Genomic DNA, 7,482 nt, shown 5'->3' with positions numbered 1-7,482 from the left:
GAGGGAGGTGAGCATAGCGTGGTATGGGCAACCGCAGGAGGTATGGGGGGCCTATGGGGGTGGGGGACAGGGCAGGTCCACAGGGCTGGGACACCTGACTGAGCTGGGGAGGATGCATAGAGCGGCAGAAGAAGACCTGGGGTGGGGGGTAGAGGTAGAGAGGTGAACGTGCGAAGGTCGATCCAGGCAAAGAACAGCACGAACAAAGGTCCTGAGCTGGGAGTTGGTCTGACCTCTTAGTGGAAAAGTCTATCCTTCAGTATCACTGGGGCCAGGTTGGAGCATAGTGCTTGTGAGGGGGGTAGATAAGGGGGAAGAAGCTCAAGAAATTAAGTGCAGTTAACAAAGACATAATAGAGAGTGTCCTTTCCTCCAGGGATTTAACGCAGCTTTTGAAGCTCTCTGTCCTGCATGGGCCAGCCTCCTTTCCCAGGTCATCCTCTGGTGACAAGGAGAGTGTTGAAGTTGTTCTGTGTCCAGAATCCAGCAGCGATTCCATGCTTTCACAAATGCAATGCCATGAAATAAAAATAAAATAAAGCACTCGTAGGGAGTCTCTTAACCTTGAAACACGTGACATATTCTAGACACTCTGAAAAGCTTCTAGGAGTCCACAGGCTTCCTCCGTCTTCCTCACTGGCTTCACAGGATCATGGGTGGACAGCTTTGAAGTGCTCGGATCCCTCTCCTAAGACAGGACCCGGGCACTATCTCTGAAGTGTCTATTAAATGTTAGTAAGTATGCTTAATGTCAACACCATGCGTGGAAATCTCTTTTTCTAAACTGAGAAACTGCTACAAACGCCTTGGCGTGCAACGGGAAACATCTGTGTGTGTGCTGGGACAGGCCTGCCACACGTGCGTGCTCCCATCCCAATCCCCAAAGCCTAGGGGCTTGGTACCTGAGATTAAAAAAAAAAAAAAAAGGAACTTTGCAGTTGTGATGACATTACTAATCTTCAAATGGGAAGAGGACCCTGTGTCAGCAGGGCCAATGGAATCACAGTGTCCTTTGAAGAGGGAGGTGGGATGGGTAGAGTCAGAAATTGAGATTGTTGGCTTCGAGGACGGAGGGGCCACATGCCAAGGAATGCAGGCCACCCCTGAAAACCAGCTGGCTGAAACAGCTTCTCCCCCCAGAGCGGCCTTGACATTAGCCCCGTGAAACCTCGTGTGGACCTCCGACCTCGGGAACTGGAATATGGTAAATTCTGTTCTTTGAAGCCTGTCGGTTTGTTGTGATTCGTTAAAGCAGCAACAGAAAACGAACACGGCGTGTCACGTTCTTCTGGCCAAGTTTTCCTCTCCGCCTCTGTTGTCTGAGGAAGCATCTTCCTCACCTGCATATCCAGGTTCCTCTTACAGAACATCCGAGGGCAAGGCGGTGTTCCAGACTCCGCTCATTTTCCCCCACATCTCATGACCGCCTTGTGATATTGTAGGATTATTAACCGGATTTTTCATATAAGAAAGCTAAGGCAGGGGCGCCTGGGTGGCTCAGTTGGTGAAGTGTCTGATGGCTCAGGTCATGATCTCAGGGTCCTGGGATTGAGTCCTGCCTGGGGAGCCTGCTTCTCCCTCTCCCTCTGCCCCTCCCCTGCTTTTTCTCTCTCTCTCAAATAAATAAAATCAAGAAAGAAAGAAAGAAGAAAGAAAGAAAGAAAGAAAGAAAGAAAGAAAGAAAGAAAGAAAGAAAGAAAGAAAGAAAAAGAAAGCAAGCTAAGGCAGAGAGAGGACACGGGGCTGGTTAACAGTTGATCCAGAACTTGGTGTCTGAACCAAAATCCCTCCAAAAATGTTTGCCTTTGTTTAAAGCCGGGGTGTGAGTGCCGGTCGTCACTGCATTCCTTCCTCGTGCTGGGAATTATTCCTCTCACGTTTAGTGTGCAGAGTGTCTTCTCTTATGGGAGAGTCCTTGGGCTTCTCAGGTTTTGAATGAATGAGAAGACTACTAACATTAAAATCGTCTACTGAGAGTTAGCGTAACCCCCAGGTACCAGCCCTTCCACCTCCATCGCGAAGATCCTGCGACGCTCCAGGGAAGAGCCCAGTGGAGCCTGGCGAAGGCCTGCAGGGGAGGTGAGAGGGGCCATGTGCCGTATGGGCACCGTGTGTGTCTGCTCGGGCTGTCTTAAGACGACTCTGCCTTTGGATCAGAGATTTCCAGAACACCCGGAGAATGTCAGAAACGGGAGGCAGGATAGGAGCCTTGCTCTCATTGTGTCTTCTCAGATGAGATGAATTTTATGAGCTGAATAAAATACAAAATAGCCGATGAGTGTGATCAGTCTAGGGAAAGCTAGTCCTACAGCCCAAATGTTCAACAACCACAGAAAATCATCTTCCTTACCAGAATCCAGATGGTATGGCTGTTTGCCAGGATTGACCTGGTCTAAGTGAAGTCTACAAGGGGACGGGGCTCGAGAATGATCAAGAAATCGTTAACCGATTATTGAGCACTCACTGCTTACTCAGCTCTAGATGGGGCCCCTAAGAGGATGAAACTTGTCCCAGATCTTCAGGGATTGACAATAAATCATCACTGGATAATGTTACCAAGATGGTCTGTGTAATGTTTGCAGAACAGCGTGTCTGGAGGGGATTCTTGACTATGTGCTTAGGGTTTGGAATTTACTTTATGGTTTTCCTGAATTGCAACCAAGTCATCAGACACTTCTGTTTTGCTAATTGGCTCCTCACTCCTTGGATACAGAAGGTATCTGGCCACTTGGCTGGAGATTTCTTCGTGCACACGCACTCACGCGGTGCCGCTTTCTCTCAGTGAAGGCACTTGGATGGGGCATGGAAGTATAAATCTCAAACCCAGACAGTGAGACTGTTTAGTCACTTGCTCAGAAATTTATTTTCAGTTTTAGGTCCTCCCTGGTTAGTATCATAGATGAAGAAAAGAAAGAGAGAGAGAGAGAGGTTACTGGGGGTGGGGAGAGAGAAGGAAGGAGGAAGGAGGAGGGAAGGGAAGGGGAGAAGGAGGGAGGAGGGAGAAAGGAAAAAAGGGAAAAAACTCGTAAGAAAAACTAAATCTTAAGTCTCCTTGTATGTTTACATCGTAGTCTGGTTATTATCAGGGCTGTGGATGTATACTACTATTATCAAGGAAGAAGTTAATGTAAAAATTAATAAGGTGAATACCACAACTCTTGTCTTTGGTGTTTAAAGGAATATTCACTTTACGAAGTTACCAAGCATGACACAGACACTACCTGAGACGGGAATACGACCTCTAGTCAAATTGCCCTCCAAGCAGGAAAACAAGGAATTTTTGCTTCACATGGTCCCTGGGATTAAAAAACACTGGCTTAGTCCCCCAAACCCAATTTTATGTTATATTGTGAAGTCTTCATATTTGAACATTCACACCGTTGTGTTTTCTGGTTGATTAAAACTAGACCCAGTTGACAGATTCTGAAAAACACAGAGAAACCTGTTATGATTTATGTAGTCTTAAGCCATTTGAAATTTCAAATAATCAACGGTACCATTTCTCCAAGATGAATACACAGGTATGTGCTTGGGTACCACGAATCCAACATGCCAGACCCGGTAACGTGCGTGAGCAGCTCGCCGCAGCTGTAACACAAGGCCATTCATTCTGGCATTGTTCTCACGTATCGGCAGTCCAGAAATACTCATGATACCCACCAACAAGATTTCTACTGCGAATTTAGTTAGAACCCTGGCTTGACAAATGTCAAACCCTGAAGCTATGCACGAACCCTCGGGAATGAGAACTTAAAGCCAGATTCATGCCCGTTGACTACCTGTCTTTGAGAACTGCCTGGGTCGCCTGTTTCTCTCTGTCACCTGTCATATGGGTCAGCAGGTAGAGAGGGGGTCCGAGAGAGCCACCCCCCACCCCCTTAGACATGCCTCTTTCTCTCCCAAGTTGCTTCTGTGACAGGGCGCTGTGCGGGCTCTGGTCAAAAGTGGCCCCTCATCATTCTGCTAAATCACTGTGACATATGGTGGACATTTCCGATGTGCCAAAGGACTAAAGTGGCTAAGGTCATGCTGACTCCCAAGCTCCTCTGGGAAACATGGGCCCGTCAATGCTGTCTACACCTCAATTCTTATGTCCATGAACACCACACATGGACTCGATTTAGAAACACACCATGACGGCCCTTAAATCACGGCACTCGCTCTATTTATGAACAGTTGAAGCAATATCGTCGTTGCAGGCCACCTTTGTAGAAGAAGGTTTTAAAGTCCCTACTTCTCGAGGCCGCTCCTCTCCGTGCTCAGTTCACTAGGAGATGCCCTACCCGCCAGCGCAACGGCAGAAATGCACAGCCTGGACCTGCTTCTGCCCCATTGCACCAGCTCAGTGTCTCTGGGCTTCTCAGCAGTGGCTCTGAAGGCTTGGGGTGTTTATCTCCCTCAGGCAGCCGAACTGCCTCCCGTTCTTGAGCAGAACAGTGGAATGCGGTGGAAGAGACCCAGACCTCCGGCCACCCAGATTAGAGAGTTTTGTGCTGAGGTCCCTATATGGTTGTGTTAGCCTGAACGTTGGGCCCAAGTCTGTCTTTGTTCCTTGTTTGGGAAGCAAGTGGGAGGGAAGCAGGCCAAGGGGCTATATAACCCTTCAGCGTTCAGCTTCCCTGAACACCACCCAGAGCGGAGAAGCCCAGCCGAGCATCGTCAGGGTAAGTGGCACGGACCCAGATCCCAGCAGCTCTGATATTACTCAGCACAACCAGACGTCATCCACGGAGATTTGGCTGGGCTGGTGCACTCTCTGAAATTTCTGAATGAACACTGTAGTAGTGAAATGATTGTAGCTCTTAGCTTCTAATTATCTAACATCAAAAACAAAGCAAAGATGCAGCTGGGTGTGGGGGAGAGGGAACGGAATCTGTGTGTCACCTGCAGAATCTCTTTATACTAAATCAGCAGCCTGGATCTTGCAGGGCATTTCAGAGATGCAGTCTAGCTATTTCCAGGAAATTTATTTATATTTAGACACTGGAAACTCCAGCATTTGTTTGCGGTTAGGTTTGGTGTGGGGATTTCTCACTGGACTGTTTTTGGTGCAGCCAAGGTGCCTGGAAGTGGGTTTTAGAAGTGAACAGAGTCTAGTTGCCTGGTCTTTGGTGTTGACTATGTGTGTGTTTGCATCTGGGATCCTGGGCTCTGATTGGTAGTGTGGTCTGTAGGAAAAGCATGTCTCTTGAGACTGTCCGTGAACTTACGCTTCAGGACGGGCATTACACGGCCCACTGGTCATTTGCAGCAGAGTGCAGCAGGAAACCAACTGACTCTCTGTGAATAAAGAGGGAGGGAGCAGGGCGTGCATCTGACAGCTGCTCCAGTCTCAGCCTATGGCAGGTCTGGTTTGCATTTCTCTCACCCTGGTGAGGCAGGCAGGACTACGGAGCCCAGCCCTGCCACCCCAGGCTGAACTTCAACTTCTCTGTAAATCAGGGCTGGGCTGCTTCAGCCCGGACTGGCGTTTCCACACTGAGATTTTCCTTTCATTTTGTGATCCATGACTAAATATGGTTTGCATTTCAAGAAGGATGAGCTGGGAACTGTAGTGCTCCCTCCTCCCCTCAGCCGCTGCCCCCACCCCGCCCCCGCCCTGCCACTAACTACTCATTTTTGGCACAAGATGCATGACAGGCAGTTGGAGCAGCCCCCCTGACCAGGGGGCAGTTCCAAAAGCAGACACTCGAGTGTATTTTACCTAATTAGGAAATGCTTTGCTCCAAACCGAGCTGCTCATTCAGGTTATAGATAAGGGTTGTAAATCACCCAGCCTTTCCGGGGACAGAGAGACTTCTTCCCTGATGACAGTGCTCATCCGAGAGATTAGAAAATCCCTTCTGGACATTTTTTGCCGAATAAAAACACATTTATTGAATTTCGAAATTTTTTTTCCTGCATGCTTACTGATGCTGAAAGTCAGCCTCCCTTTTCTGCAACATATCCAAACACTCCCCGCCAAGCCCTCCTGGACGCGAAGAGAGTTAGGACATGTGCACTCACGGTGGTCTTCTCCGTCACATTTTCAGAGTGTCCTATTTCCACATAATTCGTCCTGTTTTCAACTCTTTTGGTTTGGAAAGTCTGCTTAGCGCACCCACGGGAGCCTGTGGCTTGGAGCTGGATGCGCCTCGCACATGCCTCTGACTCTCCCTGCCTGTTCTGTCTTGTCTCCTCTGCATTTCTCACTTCTCCTCCAGCTTCTCACTCTGCGAGGACTGAAGCCAGATCGCACGAGTGCCGAACAGAACCCAGTGTCTGGGAAGGGAAGGGATGGCTGGGGATGGAAAGAGTGAGTCTTCGATCCTCCTTGTTTTCCATTCTTACAAGTGGAATCCACAGGTCCAGGATCTCCATGCTATGCCTGGAGGCAGTATGGAAAGAAAGCAAAGACTAGAAATACAGAGATCCGGATAATGAGGATAATTACATAAGGATACTGGGAATCATATAACTTTAACCTTTATCGAGAACTCATAATGTGTATGCCACTACAAATTATTTTAAATGCTTTTTTAAAAAAATCTACCCCCCCATCATAGGAACTCTATATAGCATGTACTGATATTCTTATTGCTTTACAGAGAAGGAAACTGTGATTTAGGGATGTTAAATGTTTTACTAAGTCACACAGCTTCTAAGGGGTGGAGTCTGGACTCCAACCCAGGCAGTCTGACTGCAGAGTACAAGCCCGTAACAAAACACGCTCTGTCTTCTCCTAACTTTACCAGTGTTGGGATCTTGGACAAGTCACTTCAATTCCTTGAGTCTTAATTTCCTTGTTTGTCAATTGGAGAGAATAACACCTGTTCCAGATTTTAAAATGCATGGTCTCATTTGAGGTTCATGCTCTTTGCAAAGGGTTACACAGCATCTGGAAAGATACAGCACTGATTTCCTGGGAATGATCTGGAAGAACTCCAACAGCAAAGCATTTTGTTTTGTTTTGTTTTGTTTTGTTTTGTTTTGTTTCTTTTCTCACACCCCAGAAATTTCCTTAAAGGAATTGCCTTTTATATCTGGGTCTGGGTGTGCAGTGAGTTCACCAACTTAGAAAAATCTTCCTCAGCTTGAAATCTTAAAATCTCAAAGTTGAGCAGAGAACTCTGGGTGTCCCTTTCTTTATGAGATATTTCCACCTAATTCTGCTTGGAAAAACGGAAGAGAATCTAAACTGAAAGTCAAGGGGGTAGCCAAAGGGACCTGATCTCTGATTCAACTCTGCCTCCAATGTCCTGTGTCCCCTTGAGCAAAACACTTCCTCTGGGTTTTCTCATTAATAAAAATGAGGGCATTGAATGAAAATGGTCTCTCTAACAAACCTTCAATTTCCCAAAGCTACAAAGTTACTACTTTCATTCCAAACCTTTCAAATTTGGTGATAGGATCCAAGCGTAAGAGTAGGATATTAAAAATATTGTTTTATTACTAAAAGAATACATGCTCAATTTAGAAAATATGACAGGACCCAGAGAAGAT

The sequence above is a fragment of the Ursus americanus genome, chromosome 6, assembly GCF_024610735.1.
Source record: "Ursus americanus isolate L20-20 chromosome 6, mUrsAme1.1.p, whole genome shotgun sequence".
Taxonomy (NCBI): Eukaryota; Metazoa; Chordata; class Mammalia; order Carnivora; family Ursidae; genus Ursus; species Ursus americanus.
The sequence above is the reverse complement of the archived record's forward strand: the minus strand, read 5'-3'. Positions refer to the sequence as shown.